A 19,298-nucleotide genomic window follows, 5' to 3' on the forward strand; every position below is an offset into this window, starting at 1 on the left:
CTCCTGACTAACTTCCTTGTTGATGTAGGGGAGAAGTAGCACTACCAGACCAATACAGGGTGTTTAAAATTTCTGCTCCTATTTTAACTTCAATAGATCTTCCTATTAGAAAGTCCATGAGAAAACTTTCCCTCCTATTCCCGTCTTGTGAAGTTTAATCATTACCCCATCTCTCCATAACATAGCATATGCCTTTTCCACATTAAGAAATACTGCCACCACACACTGTAAAAAATCCAACTTGCAAAAAGTTGTAATAACTATCATCTATTAGTTAACTGGACAATAAAACTAAAAAAAAGTCGACTTAACAAGTGGAAATAAGTTTGTTCAAAAATTGTCTGACCAACTTAATTTGAATTGTTGACTGGACATAAACATACAAGTTTACAAGCACACTTGTTGGTTTGGTGGTTGGACCATGCACGCTGTAACATGCAGACGTTGGAGCTCACGTGGAATAATAGCGCCATTTTGATCATCAGTCAAACCAGCAGCACGAGATCACGACAAACTTCATCTTTTAAAATAAGTATCTTTATTGTTTGGCCTGGTTTTGAAACTAAAGTCATAAGTAAGTAATGTAGTGTCACCGGGCATTCTTATTTTGAATCAATCTTGCACGAGCTCATCAAGGAGAAAATATGTTGTAATCAAGGTTTTTATATCTTGCACATCTAACGTCATGTTTTGCAATACTGGCTATATTTATCAGTTATCTGAAATAATGTGCGATTTTTCACAGACTTGACTTAAAATATAATCCTATTACGTCACAGAAAACGCCGTTGGAGCTCACATGGACAGATAGCGCCGAGATCACGACAAACTTTATCTTTTTAAAATTAATCTTTTAAAGTAAGTATCTTTATTCATTTTATTATATTCATTAGATTGTTAAAATGTTTGTAAAACATCAGCTTGACTATTAAGCCTTGTTTGTGACATGTAATCTAACATCTAGCAAATCTAATTTCATGTTTTGCAATCCTGGCTATTTTTATCAGTTATCAGAAATAATGTGTAGATTTGTCATAAAGACGTGACTCCGAATGTAATCGTGTTGTTTATTACATCACAGAAAAACGCCGTTGGAGCTCACATGGAATGATAGCGCAATTTTTGATCGTCAGTCAAACATGCAGCACGAGATCACGACAAACGTCATCTTTTAAAGTAAGTATCTTTATTGTTTGGCCTGGTTTTGAAACTAAAGTCATAATTAAGTAATGTAGTGTCACTGGGCATGCTTATTTTAAATCAATTTTGCACGAGCTCATCAAGAAGAAAATATGTTGTAATCCCGGTTTTATATCTTGCACATCTAACTTCATGTTTTGCAATCCTGGCTATATTTATCAGTTATCGGAAATAACATGCAATTTTTCAAAGACTTGACATAAAATATAATCCTATTACATCACAGAAAACACCGTTGGAGCTCACATGGACAGATAAGTTAGCACCATACAGTACGAGATCAAGACAAACTTCATCTTTTAAAAATTCATCTTTTAAAGTAAGTATCTTTATTCATTTTAATTTAATCATATTTATTGTTTGCGACATGTAATCTAACATGCAATCTAGCAAATCTTATCTAATATTGCAATTCTGGCTATTTATCATGGTTATTGGAAATAATGTGTGATTTGTCATTATTTAATTCAATATATAATTGTGTTGTTTATCAGTATCTTTATTCGTTTTATTATATTCATTAGATTGTTAAAATGTTCGTAAAACATCAGTTTGATCATTAAGCATTGTTTGCCACATGCAATCTAGGAAATCTAACTTAATGTTTTGCAGTCCTGGCTATTTTTATCAGCTATCGGAAATATTTAAATTTGTCATATAGACTTAACTCAAAATATTATTGTTTATTACATCACAGAAAACACTGTTGGAGCTCACGTGGAATGATAGCACCATTTTGATTGTCAGACAAACGTGCTGCACGAGATCACGACAAACTTCATCGTTTAAAGTAAGTATCTTTATTGTTTGTCCTGGTTTTGAAACTAAAGTCATAAGTAATGTAGTGTCACTGGGCATGCTTATTTTAAATAAATTTTGCATGAACATTCTCATCAAGAAGAAAATATGCTGTAATCAAGGTTTTTATATCTTGCACATCTAACTTCATGTTTTGCAATCCTGGTTATATTTATCAGTTATCGGAAATAATGTGTGATTTGTCATATAGATTTAATTCAACATATAATTGTGTTGTTTACCACATCACAGAAAACGCCGTTGGAGCTCACATGGAATGATAGCGCCATACAGTACGAGATCATGACAAGCTTAATCTTTTCAGACTTCATCATTTAAAGTAAGTATCTTTATTCATTTTATTATATTCATTAGATTGTTAAAATGTTTGTAAAACATCAGTTTCATCATTAAGCATTGTTTGCTACATGCAATCTAACAAATCTAACTTTGTTTTGCAGTCCTGGCTATTTTTATCAGCTATCAGAAATAATGTGCGATTTGTCATATAGACTTAACTCAAAATATTATTGTTTATTACATCACAGAAAACACTGTTGGAGCTCACGTGGAATGATAGCGCCATTTTGATTGTCACTCAAAAATGCAGCACAAGATCACGACAAACTTCATCTTTTAAAGTAAGTATCTTTATTGTTCGGCCTGGTTTTGAAACTAAAGTCATAAATAAGTTTGAGTCAATTCATTGGCTCATTAGTAGGTGTTTTATTATTTTACAAATGAAGCATGCATGTAAACCCATACAGCTCTGTGCTTTGGCACACAACGTGATACTACATAACCTATCTTTATCAATTGTTTTTATTTGGTACCTATTTTTCAGACCTCAAATATTGTGAATCACAGAAAGCAAGCAGTTCTGGAAGGTCTCCCTTTGTTTCTCCATGAAGATCCTTCTGCATTTTTCAGAAAATATCTGGTGAGTATGTTTCATTAATTCAAAACATTTATTAAAGGATTAGTTCACTTTTAAATGAAAATTAGCCCAAGCTTTACTCACCCTCAAGCTATCCTAAGTGTATATGACTTTCTTCTTTCTGATGAACATAATCGCAGAAAAATTAATAAATATCCTGATGCATTCGAGCTTTATAATAACAGTGATGGGGCTCAATGAGTACGAAGCAAAACGATGTGTTTGTGTTATAAAAATGCGGAATATGGAAGGCGGCCTGTGTAGAAGCTAGATATTTTACTTCATAACTTGTTAAATATGGATCTTTTCTTACACAAATGCATCGCTTCGCTTCAGAAGGCCTTTATTAACCCCCCGGAGCCGTGTGGAGCACATTTATGATGGATGTGGATTGAGACACTTTCTACAACTCATACTCATGAACCCTGTTCACTGTCATTAAGCTCAGATGCGTCAGGATATTTATTAATCAGAGAAATATTATGTTCATCAGAAAAAAAGGCATATACACCTAGGATTGATTGAGGGTGAGTAAAGCTTGGGCTAATTTTCATTTTAAAGTGAACTACAGTAATCCTTTTAACATATAAATGGACAGTTGAGTTTGTACATTGCATTTGTATCCACATCTTATCCACATGCATGATAAGCAAAGTGTGTACCCTGAAATTGTAAAAAAAAAAAAAAAAAAAAATCATAAACCATCCACACTAAAACTAATGTATTTGGTTGTTTATAATTAGTTGTTTTTCAGAAGAAAAAAAATTATAAAACTGAGATCAGCTGATAATGATGTATTTGTTTCATTAGGACACATCTAAAGCAGACCGACAGACCAGAGGGATGAAAATGGGAATTCTTGCTATAACTGAGGATGTCCACCCTAGTGCACTGCCTACCTTTACAAACTTTGCTGTTCTTTTGGAGGAGGCAATTGTTCTGATAGACATTTCAGACCTACAATCTGCTGTTTCTTACCTGTTTGGCCTTATCTTTGCCTTGGATTTTGAATACCCAAAAGAACTCAAATATACTTTTGAGGCAATTGAGAAGGTGTTTGTGGAAATGGGCACTCACTGCTCTGAAATATTACACTCCCTGAAAACTCTTGCTGTGAATGTTGAAATCTTGTGTGAGCATCTTTGAAGTTAAACAGACATTTCATGACTGTTTCATGTCATTATTACTTTTACTTTTAGTTTTTTTTTTTTTTGTTTTTTTTTAATGGAAATGGACACTTTCTGCTCTGCAAGGGTACAGTTCCTGAACAGTTCTTGCTGGGAATGTTGAAATTTTGGTGATCATCTTTAGAATTAAACAAATTTTAGCATCTTAATGTTTAAATGTTTATTAATCAAAGGGATTGTTAAACTTAGTTGATGAAATGTGAATATAATGTCTTACAATGTCATTTTTTATTTGTTTTTTTTATTTTCATCTTTTCAGTTTCTTTATTGTGACATTTGAATTTCATTTGTATTTGTACCATTTGTTTTTAGTTCAAAGCCTTTACACATTAAAAGGTTAAAAGTGAATCTTCATTTATCTTTTTTTTAATTGATATTTTCCAGTATTTTATTTATTTATTTTTATTTTATTGACTTTTTTCCTGTTTTGTTAGGAAGTATGGCTATTATTTGACCTTGTTTGTATTTCTTTCAACATTCAAGATAATAAAACTTGCATAAATAAAGCCTGCAGTTATAGTTTTATTTTATAACACTGTGTAAATGCCAACTAGAACAAAACATCTTTGTCCATAAAACTCACAGAAAAAAGTTCACAACATAATTTTTTGAGTCACATTGGAAAAGAATTAGTTAAGTCTTTTTAACTAACAAAACTGTGTTAGCTGAACAAAAAATAGACCTCTGACTTTACTCAGTGATTTGAGTTGAGTGAACAATTTAGTCGAAAGTTGAGTAAACTCAAAAAAGCTGTGCAGCGAGTTGCCTTGAAATTTTAAGTTAAGTCAACTTTTTATTTTTTACAGTGCAGACTTATGTACTTGGGCTTTTCTTCCTTCATCCTCTGAACACAACACTGCATCCATTGTGTCTCTTCCTCTCCTAAATCCAGATTCCGTTATCATGCCTCTTTTCTCCAAGAAATACATTATCCCTTATAACCCAAATAATACTGACCATTCTTTGGGGTTCAGCCCTAGTTTGTACATAAACCAATCATAACATTTTCATAAATTTGTGGTTATTGTTCAGCAGTGTATTGGATTTCTCTGCAAATTAATAGCAAGAGATCAGAAAAAAGAAAAAAGAAAAAAAAAAGATCAGAAAAAAATAGTATAACACTGACATTTCTGCCCCCCTCACTTCTGAAATGATGACTAAGCCCCTGCTTCCAGATCTCAGGGAGTTTCCCTTCTTCCCATACTTTATTAAGCAACTTCTTTTTAACCTCTCTATATTTAATTTTTTCAGCATAAAAAAAGTTGTTTTCCTACTTTTAGCTAATGCTCTTTTAAATTCTCCCTTAATAAAAGGGACATTTTGTTGTTCATCCTCTCCTCCGTATTTTTTTATTTGATGTTCTAACTTTTCTTACCTCCTCTGACAAATTATAAATCACTAATCATTTACATAATGAATACATTATAGCATTCACAATGACGTTTTGCTCACTTGTTAATGACAAAGGAGTCTGCGTGACTCATAATCTCTCTCGGGTGGATTTCTTATTAAAATGCTCGATTATTTCTTGATATGCAGATATCTAATCAATCTTAAACAATAAAGGAATAATATTTAACTCACCTTTCTCGAATGGACGCACACAGACTTTGATAACACCTCAAACACTGCAGCACGACTTCTCGAACAATCCTGCAGTGCAGAGCTCAAGTTGTGCAGCTGTTTGATAAAACGAGCCACAAGTTTTTCAGCCCACAGCTGCACACGTAACAGACTGGAAGTGAAAGTGAACCATATATGGTCATTTGGAGCAAAAGTCACAGTTACATCACTTACAGCTGCGCGCATGATGGTTGCAGAAAAATAGCCGTAACAAGGGGAGGAAAATGAGCAAAACATTTTTGGAGAAAAATGTCTTGTTGTGCCTTTGGATGCCAGATTCGGAATGCAAAATATATAGCCTTAATTTTTATAGATGTTTATATTGCAAATCAGTTGCCCAAAGTGCTTTACAATCACAAACTACATCAATACATAAAAATACATTAAAATAAATACATAAAAACACAAACATAAAACAGATACCAGAGATTCACACAGCGTTTGATTTTAACCTCAATTTAAAAGTGGTTTATTTAAAAAAAAACAATTTTAAAACATGATTAAAATCTACCTGCCTACCTGTCCAAAAGAAATATACTGCAACCATGGCATCACCTTTCAGACCCTTTGACTCCCACAGTTGTCTCCAGCATGAAAAAGCAAGGCCGATATTAATTCGTTTTAGCTCTCTAATGATCCAGCGTTTTTTTCGTTATAGCCCTTTCTTTTGGCCGATACTTTTCCAGGGGCACTTGTTGTCGGTTCAGAAGGAAAGTTAGGTGCTGTTCGCCTGTCATTCTCACCCTGACAGCATACAAGAAACGCACTGATGTTTGTCGAACGGTCCAATTGAATGAACATTTTATGGTCCTACGCCTTCATCAGTTGATAGACATTTATAAAAATAAATAAATAAAAAACATTTAGACCTCTTAACATAGTGATTGCTATCAGGATATGAGGAGACTTTCAACCAGCATAACAAAAAAAATGTTTCTAAAGACAACGGTTGCACCTTTAAATTGATCAAAAATGACAGTGACAATAAATAAATAAATAAATAAATAAATGCTGTTCTTGAAATTTATATTAATCAAAAATCCAGAAAGAATACAATTTTAAGCAACTGTTAATAAACTGAAATGTTTCTTGAGCAGCAAATCATCATATCAGAATGATTTCTGAAGGATCGTGTGATGCTGAAGACTGGAGTAATGATGCTGAAAATCAGTTTTGGTAACGGGGAATAAATTACATTTTAACATATATTCAAATAGAAAACATATTTTAATTTGTAATATTACTGTTTTTACTGTATATTGATTAAATAAATGCAGCCATGGCGAGCATAAGAGACTTCTTACAAAATCATTAAAAAGGTTGTAAATTAGCACTGCATTATTCATATAGGAAATGCCAGAGCCATATAGAGAGAGAGTTGCGACAACTCCATAGACTCCAATGGAACAGTTTTTTACAGCAATGGCGGCTCGTGGAGCCTCTCAATAGTTCCCAGAAGTAGCAGCCGCGCCGTAGAGTTACAGCAGAACAGAGTTTGTAATGCACTTTTAAATTATAAGATTTTATATTATCAGTACATCTGAATCAAATTAACTTGTGTATTAAAGCATACTAGCTGATATTGCTCACTAAATAAATAGTTTCAGGGGATGTTATCAGATAGTAGATTAGACAATTGTTTAAAACAGATTTATTCATTGTGCAATTGGAGGAAAAAGCTTCTAAACGGGGTTAAATATAACTTTGGGGCTTGTGGTGGGTGAAAGTGGTAAAATGAGAATATTCTTATTCCTTATTAAATGTACAACCCAGGTGAAAAAAAATACTATAGTAAATAGTATAGTGTCTTTGAACCATGCTGTAGTAAATTGTAGAATACTGTATATATCATAGTATTTACAATACTTTGTTAATGAATGCTACAACATACTGCAGTATAGTGAACTGATACTGTAATAAATACTGTAGTATACTTTAGTTTTTTACTACATTGTGATTCTGTTAACTGTCTATTATGTGTCAAGCTCAGCTGATTTTTGGACTGATGGGGAAAGGGAAGTTTATAAGTTTATAAGTGAGATTAAAAAACAATGCTTAAAAGCAGCAAAATAATAATAATAACAATAATATATATATATATATATATATATATATATATATATATATATATATATATATATATATATATACACTAGGCTAAATGGGAAATCATACTAAATACCAAAACTGTATATTATATACTATTACTGTATTTAATTTCTCCCGCTTTTGTCTCCTTTTATCTTGCTTTCAATACAAGCACAAGGGGATTCAGATCCTGAAGACTCCATGCAATGATGCTGTCGCCGCCAGTCTCTGCTCCTTGGATTTTGCAAGCTTTTTCTTGCACCTTATTTTTAATAAACCTTTAATAAACATAAAAGGTCCCAGTGTTGTTTTATTGTTAAAAAAGGCAGATACACCTATATATGATTAACACACAGCTTGGCGCACAATCTTTAGCTCTATTTAAATTGCTCCTGCTGAGTTGAACATAACTTTCTCCTTTCCGTGTCAGTGGGGAAATGCATTCATACTGCTTTCTCTGACTGACTGGATCATCCTCATGCAGTACTGCAAACGGGAGACTACAAAAACATGTCGGAAAGGACAGATGAAATGCTTGACATGCAGTTTATTACAAATTTATAAATCCATTGTACTAAATCAGTGCAAAAGTCAATGTGTGTGTATAATTATGTTTTGTCTTAGAATTGAATATATTGTGCAAGAATTTATATAGTAATAAGTGCATAAGAACTGTAAACATTAAGTTTAATTAAATTTTATATTTCACTTGTTTGCAATGGGTTTTTTTAAGGCAATCACCTGTCACCTGCAGGTCTCCTGTGAAACCATAGTGAACATGACATGATTGCCCTTCACTAACATACAAGTTTAAAAACATAAAAATACTACTTCAACACGGTCTTTAACAAGGTAATGTTAGCCAGAAATATGTTAACAAGGCAGGCAGCGCTGGTTGAAAACACTATATTAGCAGGTTTTTATCTTTTAAAAACAACATTGCTGTAACTAAACACATACTACAGTCACATGTCGGTGTATTACAAACATATTGTAAACCGATGCATTTATTGACTACAAATGACCAAAAATCACGGTTCTGTCTCTCTAACCCTATCATTTGAATTGCCGCCATAGCACTTCCTGGAACTATCTGAAGTCTACACGAATCATGTGACGATCAAACGTTTTGAACTTCCGTTGTCGCAACTCTCTCTCTCTCTATGGCTCTGGAGAATGCAAACCGACGTCATTTTTTTGTTGCATGTCGGGGCGGCGCCACCATTTTCACATGATCGCCCCCTATTACTTGCACTGAAGTTAATACTGATACATGCTTACCTTTTGTTTTGTTTTTGCCATTAAGTGGAACGTTCACATTTTTAATGGTATCATTTGCAGGGAATAGAAGCTATTTTATCGCATCACATGATCATTTTATTTTTTCCACTTAAGTTTTGTAGAATTTTGTTTACAATGTTGATCTGTTTACCATGTCGCAGCCATCATACTTGAATATCCAAATAAATCGATGTGTTCAACAAGCTGAGAGAAGTTGATTCAATTATTTGTTGTAAACGTTTAAATGACGCCCAAACAAGCGTATTGAGTAGGCCTACAACTGTTGTCATTGTAAATATTGCCCTTTTCCACGATCACAGAGGAGGAGAATCAGAGATTATGGTTCACATTCAGCGGACAGACACGAACACACTGTATTTTTATATTGATTTCAACAAAATAACAACCAAAATCAAAACCCTTAGGAGCTTGTGAACAGTTTAGTAGAGGCTCCCTGCAAGGGGACATTTTAAAAAGTGTACTAAGACAGTGATATTAAAAGATGTGCAGATGAGCCTTCAATATGAATGCAGCGCATTTAATTACAGCAATTTCCTCCCTTTATAAAACCGTTATGAAGAAATTGCTTAAAATGGTTTAGGCATTTTAAGTGACATTGAAAGTTTATCATTTGGTCTCATCTATTTTTCTGCACATATCAGTCTAAGTGCATTAAGCGTTTTCTTTACATGAGTGGAAACTGCTTAACATGTAAACATGTTATGTTTATATTTTGGGCTTATATCTGTATCTCCACACAGTATGCTTTAACAGATATGTATAGAATTTAGTGTTTGTCTCTGTGCATTAAGCCACATGAAGCGTTTTTCTTGTTAAGCATTTTAATGCCCCCATTCAAGTTCTGCTCATTCACGATCGGAGTGAGAGTCAGACTCACAAAAGGTAATAATGTTAATTATTAAACCAAACAAAATCAAAACTTTCAAAAACACTTAGCAATTTAATTTTTTTATTGAGTGATAAGCAGTGGGTTTAATCAGTGCCATTACTAAAAGATTTGCCATCCGGCGTATTCTCATCATCTCCTTGACCTGCTTCCCTTGGTGTTTTTATGCATAGAGAAGGCGAAACATTTTTCAGTGTCCAGTTTTCTCTCAGAACGACGATTTGAGTTACTATCACCATTATTGATTCAGCATTAATGACATACAATGGTGACATTTTTCACAATCATGAAATTCAAACAAATTACTGCACTAAACTCAATGACAGATGGCTGCGCGATCCTGTCAATATGGCGGATAAACAAAGAAGTTACCCAGAACTCAATGCGGCTTGATGTCAGATTCGTATTATCTATACTTTACTGTCAATAAATACCCTGAGATGGCTTGAAAACACACATAAACCATATCTTGTCACAGTCGTGTGTTTATTGTATTCACGTTTCATCAGTGAATACATTTCTGCATTTTATTTAGCTGCTGCTATGATGAATAGCTAAATTAGCTAAAACCATTTTGGACTTTCTGTGAGACAGCGTCCTCCAGCTTCAAGTATGAATGAAACATCTATTACACAAGAGTGAATGCTCCATTATGTATAGATTGCCTTTTTTTAAAAAAAGTTTTAGCCAAAAATACTTGTAGAAGCATCAGAATTTTTTAACTTGACTTCTACCATTCGGGGGCTAGTATCAACAAGCAAAACATAGTATCAACATTTAGAGTTTATTTTCCATTTTGTATGCACCAGCATGTACGCACATTTTCACAGCTGTTGAAAACTGATTCGCTCCCCCTGAAGCCATTTCCAGTTGATACTTAAATGTGTTTCACCAGAGGGGGACGCCAACGTTACAAATCCACCAATAAAAATAAACAGGAATATACATAAAATACAAGTAAGTATAAAAGTAAATTATACAAAAAGAATATAAACAAATAATGATCATGGTGGCCATAACAATACTCTTCAGATTGCTCTCAAACTTCTGGCTTTTTTTTCTTTGAGTTTGGCCCTTTATTATGTAATAAAGGGTGGAATTCCTTGTACGGGCACTTCCCCCGGACATCCATCAACGTGCTTCGTTTGGGTTACGGAAGTCGTCAATAGCCCTGTGTAGAACTTGCTCAAGAAAGATTTGTCATTTTGTTTTTAGACAACGAAATCAACAATGCCACCAAAGAACTGTTTTTGGTTGTGAGGGAAAGATAACCTTGTTTCCCAAAGGACCCAGCGTTAAGAGGAGCTGAGAGATTTGTGCTCACGCATTACATTGATGCGCTCTCGATAATTATCATTAAAATAACCATAGAAACCCCCTTAAATTAACTATCAAAATAAGGATAAAGTTTCATCTTAAAGTTGCAGTCAATTTTTTTATTGGTTAAAATAAATGGAGAATATCTCATTTTTCCGTGGATGCTTGAGCCCTCAGGAATGGCGCTTATGGTTTTATAAACAAGGCCCAGTTCTACACTGGATTTACAGATCATTTGAAACTAAAAAAGATGGAGCGGTCACAGCGATAATGATCCCAGTCATGAGTGGGAACCACAGGTGGTGAGTAAAATTGCTTTAAATTTCTGTTTTTGTTGGCAATAGGCACCTAAGTGCATATAATGTAAACAACACAAACGTAGTGAATTCATAAATTCATTATTCATCATTCACTATACATTATATTCATTATAGTGTTTCAAAAGATATTCATGGATAATGCGATGGTGTATTGTGTGTGTTTAAATACATTTGTTTAGATGCCCATTAATAGCTTGCAGACAATCACTATGCAAAAGATGCTCTTCAATCTTTAGCTTCACTCACACGCCTCCAGTAGCTCGGTTGTTTTCGGAAAGACTCTGTACAGCGTATGTATCTTTTATAAATATGATAAAACTAAAGACTTTTCAAGAGATATGAAGGATGCACTACTACTCTATAGGTACTTGAGATTAAAATGAGATTGGCAGAAACTGTGCGTGATTTATCATTTGAAATGAGTTATTTTTGTATTTTTCAGTGCGATTTCTGTCTTCCGGTTTGAAAAGCAAAGTAGGAGCAACGTCACAAAATCTGATGTCATCGTGTACTACCGGCAAGATCCGGAGTGCTGGCTGGCTCCAAGTATGGGCTGGTCTAACATGCTGACGTCAATGGTTTCTACATATATTCATGACTTAAAGCTCATTCAATCCAATCACTGCGCTGTAGTATGCATAAGATTATAATTGTGGTATTATGCATGAGGAAGTATCACTTCTCTCGCCTCGGTCTCTTGTCATTCAGAGACATATCATTGGTGCTCGAGCACCTCAATGCCTTTCCTGCGACGTGACCAGAGCAAAAGCTTGGGTGCATGTGGTTTGTTTTGCTGTAATCTACCAGCACAAATGGAAAATATGTTCACATAAGATCGCATTACAGCTGAGAATTTAAATGTCACAAAAGTGCTATTCATTCACCTCTGCGTTCGGACTATGTGAATATAATACTATAATGTATAGGCTGCACATCATTGAAAATAATACTAATGAAAGTATTATTAGCCCTTTTAAATATTCTTTCACATTTCTCCCTTGTGCTTGGGAGTTTGTCATTTTTCTCCGGGCTCATATATTAATATTCATTATTGTTTATAATGAGTGTGTTGTATGTCTCTGTTTCATTGGTTGTTCTCTCCCCTCTTTAGCCCCCACAGGGGGGTTTCATGACCCTTTAAAGTCATCTCTGTTTGAAAATAGACTTCTCGCATTTTACTGAAGGAACATTATTATTATAAACCCACTCATGCCGAATCCTCACTCGACTATACATTGAGCTCATATCTGACTTATTCCCACTTTAACCCTATTAAATCCAAATGATGCACTGCTGCTATAATCAGAATCCTTCTGGTTTGGACCTCATCTCAGACATTGCATTTAAAACCCCTGCTATAAAAGCAACTAACTTTTCTTCCAAAATCTTCCTCAATTCCTGCTGTTCACACGCAGGTGAAAAAGACATAGTATTAAATGTATTAAAAATATACTTAAGTAGTATGTTAATAATAAATTTGTTTTCCCAACATGCTTATTTGAAGTGCATTAAAAATATACTGAATTGCATTTTAATAAATTTCGAAAAATACATACTGTTACGCCCCAGGTTTAAGGTTTGTCTAGGGCAGGGGTTGGCAAGTTCGGTCGTAGAGAGCCACTGTCCTGCTGAGTTTAGCTCCAACCTAAATCAAACACACCTGAACAAGCTAATCAAGCTCTTCAGGATTACTAAGGCTATAGGCAGCTGAAAGTTTTTTTCAGGGTTAGGGCTAAACCCTGCAGTACAGCGGCTCTCTAGGACCGAACTTTCCTACCCCTGGTCTAGGGTAAGGGAGTAACAGTAAAAAAAATATGGAATGTTGGGGTGAGTAAGTGTGCCTGTCCCCTGCCCTGCACAGCAGACATAAAATTAAAGCTCAAAAGGTTTATTAACAAAAGATATTTTAGACAAAGTAAATCCAAGAGGAAGCAAAACTACAGGAGGGTAATTCCAAAAAAATAAACAAAAAGTACCCTCTGACTAGTTAAGGAGTAAAAACTACTTAAACTACCAAAGAAAACAAGAGAAATGTACACCAACTCCCCAACTAGCCAAAAACAGGAGAAAAGTTAATACAAAAATTAAATAGGCACCCACCTCCCTACAGCTTCCAGCACATTTGAGCATGAAGATGATAACAATGAGCTGATGGTAAAACTCATTAGGCTACTGTTGTGAATTCTCTCCTTTTAAGTTTAAGTTCATTATGTGTGTGATGTTTTAAATTATGGCTTACGTAAGTAACGTAGTGCAGTGTTTCCTGCATGTACAAGTTCAGCGTATCTGCCTATTCACTATCACTCCAGCGGAGCAGTCAGATCGCACGCTCTCACTAAAGTGCAGTGTTTATGCACAAGAGAAAGTTAATGCCAAGTAAGTTAATTCAATGTATATTGTTATTAATGTAGATCGTTACACTGTATTGCAGCAGTATTAGTTTTAGTTCATTATATCCTTTATGCTTCACGAGCGGATTTGTCCTGCTAGCTTCGCGGCTAATATCGTTAATGTTTACTAAACTTATTTGCTCAAAGTTTAATGTTACTCAGTAAGATAATATAATTCTGTAGACGCCATTATTACTGCCTGTATTAATAATTTCCCTATATCATTCATATTTTGTGGGTTTTGTATTCTTTATTACATTGCAGCTTAATATTGCTGACTCATGCTGATATTACTGTCATATTTATATATCAGTTCATTATGTAAAGTTGTTCATCATTCAGTTTGTAATTGTTAAATTGTTGATTATATTTATGGTCTGTATAGACAGTGATGGGATGACTGCTACCACCAACATAAACTTCAAAGTGTTGCAAAGCTAACACCAGGGCTAGGGCTTCCTTCTCAATCGTACTGTACTTTTGCTGAGGACTGGTTAACTTTTTAGAAAAGTAACTTTCAGGATGTTCAATGCCACAAGCATCTTCCTGCAGTAACACTGCTCTGGCACCTGAGGAACTGGCGTCTACCTGCAGCTTAAACAGGAGAGTGAAACAAGGAGCAAAAAGTACAGGAGCACTACTTAAGAGATGTTTGACAGTGTTAAAGGCAGACTCACTTTCATGGGACCAAAAAAATTCTTGGCTGTACCAAATAGGCCAGTCAAAGGAGTGACCACTGTAGCAAAGTTCCTACAGAAGCTCCGGTAGTATCCTACCATTCCCAGGAAATCGCCGCAACTCTTTTATTACGGGGTGGAGAAAATTCCAAGATAGCTGCTACCTTAGCTTCCACAGGTTTAACCCTCAGGGGTCTGAGGATTTTTGGGGCCCTGGAGAAGTTTTGACATGCCCTGACATTTGTGCTTTTTTCAGTTGTTCATAAACATATTAATGGAAAAAGTGTCATTACACTGTATTCAGCACAAACTAGGATACAATAATATGTGAGGAACATGTATGTACATGTTTGTGTTTTTGAAGGAATAACGTTTATGCGTGGTTATTGAAAAAACAAAAAACTTAAGTCACTGAAATAAGGCAAAAAAATATATATTAAAACTGTGTTCACAAGGATTCTGGGTATTGGAGGTTGTAGACTAGAGTTTTTGCTTCAAAATGAAGTAAAAATGATCCTTCCTACTCCTTCATATAAAACAATAGATAGATTTAAATTTTCTAAGACACTTTTGGTCAAGAAACACAGTATGCATGGAGGCGTGAATCCTCATGTATAATGGGTGATTCTCACCTGAGAAGACAAAAGAAATGAATAATAATGACCTGAAATGACTTGCATATTAATGAGGCCTTTCAGCCAGGTAGGCTGTGAAAAATCCTCTGTGATCATGCTGATAACAGGATTAAAGTCCACTCAGGACAAAAAAAATAAATAAAAAATTTTGCACATGATATGAAGAAAATTTTGTATAGGTCTATGTTAAATTACAGTACCAGTCAAAAGATTGAACACATTGCCATTATAATGTTTTTAAAAGAAGTCTCAAGTCTCTAACCAAATAATGGTTTTCTATTTTAATATACTTTAAAATATAATGTATTTCTGTGATGCAAAGCGTCTGAACATTCCTACCTCTAGGGCATTTCATATAGGCTACTATATTTGTTATATTATTGAGCCTAAATGTTGATGTGCAGTTGACAAACTATACTGTACATCATTAAAAAGATCTAAGACTCAAGCTTCACATTTTGACTCTTGACACTGCCCTACCTTTTTACCTAAATAGGTAACAACTGCTTTAGCAAACTCACATTTAAGCAGGATAAGGGTTAGTGAAGCATTGGCCAATGCATTAAACACTTTATCAAGGCTACTAAGATGCTCTTCCCAAGTGTCAGAGTAAATTACATCAAGTAGGCTTCACAATTGGGGATTTCTGACAACACTCGTTGCATCAACCTTTGGAATGTTGTGGGACCATTGCGCATCCCGAAGACCATAACAGAATACTGCAGCAGATTATCAGGAGTCACGAAGGCAGAGATCTCAGAGGGACAGGTAGTTAATGGCACTTTCCAATAACTTTTCAGTGGGTCAAGCTTGGTCACAAAGTGTGCACTACCAATTCTATCTACACAATCAAGGCTTTGTCACACTATTTACTTTGCGATAGTCTGTGCAAAAACAGAATGTCAAGTCTTGTTTAGGCACTAATAAGCAAGGAGAGCTCCAAGGACTATGGCTAGGTGTGGCAAGACCATGCTTCAAAAGATACTTAACCTCCTTTCTCATTACTTCACGTTTTTGAGGGTTAACACGGTACAGGTGTTCCTTTATAGGGGGTTAATACCTACATCAACATCATGTTTTATTATAGAGGTTCTGCCAGGAGCATCAGAAGAGAGCAAGGGGTACTTATTAATCAACTGAATAAGAGCTTCTTTTTGACCCTGAGGCAGGTATGCAATGTAGTCATCAAGTTCTCAACATGGTTGAATTCTGGAAGCGTTCAACAGGTAATTTTCCCACATCCGGGTCATCAACAGGAGAGCAAAGAGCAGCAGGCACCACAGCAGCAGGATTAACAGACACATCTTCCCTATTAGATGTAACTTCTGCTTCACACTTACCTACATAAGATTTTAACATATTAATGTGACAAACTCTGCTCTTTCTCCAACGATCTGTGGTAGAAATGACATTGTCTCACTTAGCTTTTTCTCAACATTGTAGGGACCAGCAAACATCAGCAAAGGCAAACCTTCTGCCCAGTCCTTGCCAGTACTTACACAGTATGTACGGAACATAGACTTTAGATTCTGGTGGAAACGCTCTAATGCCCCTTGTGACTCTGGGTGATATGCGCTAGACATTTGGTGAGAAACTTCTAATTCTTTCAAAACTTGAGCAATCAGCTTTGAGGTGAAATTGGAGCCCTGGTGAGTTTGAATGGCCTTTGGTAGTCCAAACGTCGAACAGAACTTGATTATCTCTTTGACTATGACATTAGCTTTTAGAGAACGCAAGGGAACAGCTTCTGGGAACTGTGTGGCAGCACACAGAGTTAGAATATACTCATGCCCCGATTTTGACATGGGCAAGGGTCCAACACAATCCAAAAAAAGTATCAAGCCTTCAAATGGCTCACTCATCACTGGTATAAGATGAAGAGGAGCAGAGGGAACAGTCTGGTTAGGCTTACCTGAAATTTGGCATTCAAGGCAAGCTCGACAGTACTTCACTACACAGTTCTTCAGCCCAGGCTAGAAGTAGTACTTTAGTCAAGTCAAGTCAAATTTATCTATATAGCGCTTTTACAATTGGTAATTGTTTCAAAGCAGCTTTACATATTAGAAGCACAGAAAAAAGGGAAGTGGTTAAAAATAAACTGTACAAACAAGCGTGGTAATATGTAACTTTAAGATGCGCTTATAGGTTTTGGTAATGCCAAGGTGACCAGACAGGGGGTGCTCATGCGCCAGCTTCAGCACCTGAGGGCGGTAAATAGAAGGCAGAACAAACTGATGCACGGCTAACACAATTAACATTCACTTGTGGTCGCCAACATCTCATGAGTATACCATCATCTCAATAATAAGTAACTGGACCACCAGGGGCTTTTTCCAGATTGACAGCAGCATCTAGACAGAATGACAAAGATGGATCAGCCTTTTGTGCAGCAGTTAAACTCTTCTTTCCAGCTTCTATGGAAGTTGTGGCCGATTCAGAGTTAGCATTTTCATAAGAGGAAGACAATTCAGATTTAATGAACAGTGCGCACTCTGAAACATCTGACACAGGGTTCATAAATGAATCAGTGAGGTTCCCAACATCATCCCACTTTTGAGCTTGTGCTGTTACTCAAGCACACGCAGGGAAAGCAGCAGGGAAATGAGCAGCAACATCTGGCTGTCCTGACACATCAGGCCAAGGGAACACTTTATCTCCAGCCAGGGCATTTCCAAGGATGAGACTTATGCCTTCCACTGGCAGACCTTACTCCAATGTGATCAGGACCTGTGACCAAGTCAGATTTCAAGCAGACAGTATCTAACAGTACTTTAACAGTTTTGGGTGAGAAAGGTAAGGTGTCTGCTAGAATAAATTACTGAGCTGTCCCCGTATCTCGCAAGATGGATACAGGTCGGCCAGGTAAGTCAGCTGAAAGAGACACAGAGCCAATTAACAGGAAGGGTTGGTAACCAGAATTCTGGAGCTGTGGAAATGAGTGGTCAGAGACAGAACCAGCTTGAGCAAAAGCTACACTTTTCTGCAGCAAACTTCTGTTTCCACGCTTTGCAGTCAGATATCAGGTGACCTAGATCTAGGCAATAAAAACAGACACGTTTGCCATCTGAGCGTTTCAGCATTGGCTTCTCTTTCTCTTTCTCTGTTTTCTCTGAGGAAAGAACAGGTGACATCATTCTTTCTGTTTGCTCACTCCCAAAATTCCGACATCTAAACTGACGGGTCGAAGAAAATACTGACTTCTGTGTAAGTGCAAACTCATCAGCTACCACTGTGGCTTCAGAGAGAGAACTTATCTTTTGCTGATGATTATTGAAGTTCAGATGAACTACAATATTCTCAGGAAGGCAGTTTTTAAACTCTTCAAGCAAAATGAGTTCTTGCAGTTGTTCAAAACTGGTAACCTTACTAGCCAGATGTCACTTCTCAAACAAGACTCTCTACTCTCATGCAAACTCAAATGTTATTTTGGCTGTTTTTGTTGTATCTCGAAAACACTGACAATATGCTTCGGGGGACCAGTTCGTATGCACGCAATACTGCAGCTTTTATGATGTCATAATCCAAGGACTGTTCAATTGGTAACGCAGAGCATACCTCCTGGGCCTTACCCACAAAATTACACTAAAGCAGTAAGCCCCACATATCTTTTGGCCATCCTAGTTTTGAAGCAATGCACTCAAAGGCTATGAAGTAAGCATCTACCTCAGCTTCTCGAAATGGTTTGACATACTTCGCTACATCAAAGTTAGTCTGAGCATCATTTACACCATCAAAATTAACTGGTGTGAACAATAATCTCTTTCTCTTTCTCTCTCCAGCACCTGGTAGAGCAGCAGAGAGATACACAGAGAAAAGGGGAAAAAAACAGCACACAGAACAGAATACACACTACCATATTGCACAATCATGGAACATAACAATACTAGAAGTATATTGATAATAAATATATGCCTAATTACACTTTTAAGAAATATGCT

The 19,298-nt window shown here is 35.8% G+C and overlaps 1 protein-coding gene across 1 annotated transcript in view; it reads right to left on the reverse strand.

Annotated features, from left to right (window-relative positions):
* LOC137005405 (NACHT, LRR and PYD domains-containing protein 12-like) overlaps window positions 1-19,298 on the reverse strand; it is a 110,744-nt gene that overhangs the window by 44,111 nt on the left and 47,335 nt on the right. The window lies entirely within an intron of this gene.

The sequence above is a fragment of the Chanodichthys erythropterus genome, chromosome 17 (genome assembly GCF_024489055.1).
Source record: "Chanodichthys erythropterus isolate Z2021 chromosome 17, ASM2448905v1, whole genome shotgun sequence".
Lineage (NCBI taxonomy): Eukaryota > Metazoa > Chordata > Actinopteri > Cypriniformes > Xenocyprididae > Chanodichthys > Chanodichthys erythropterus.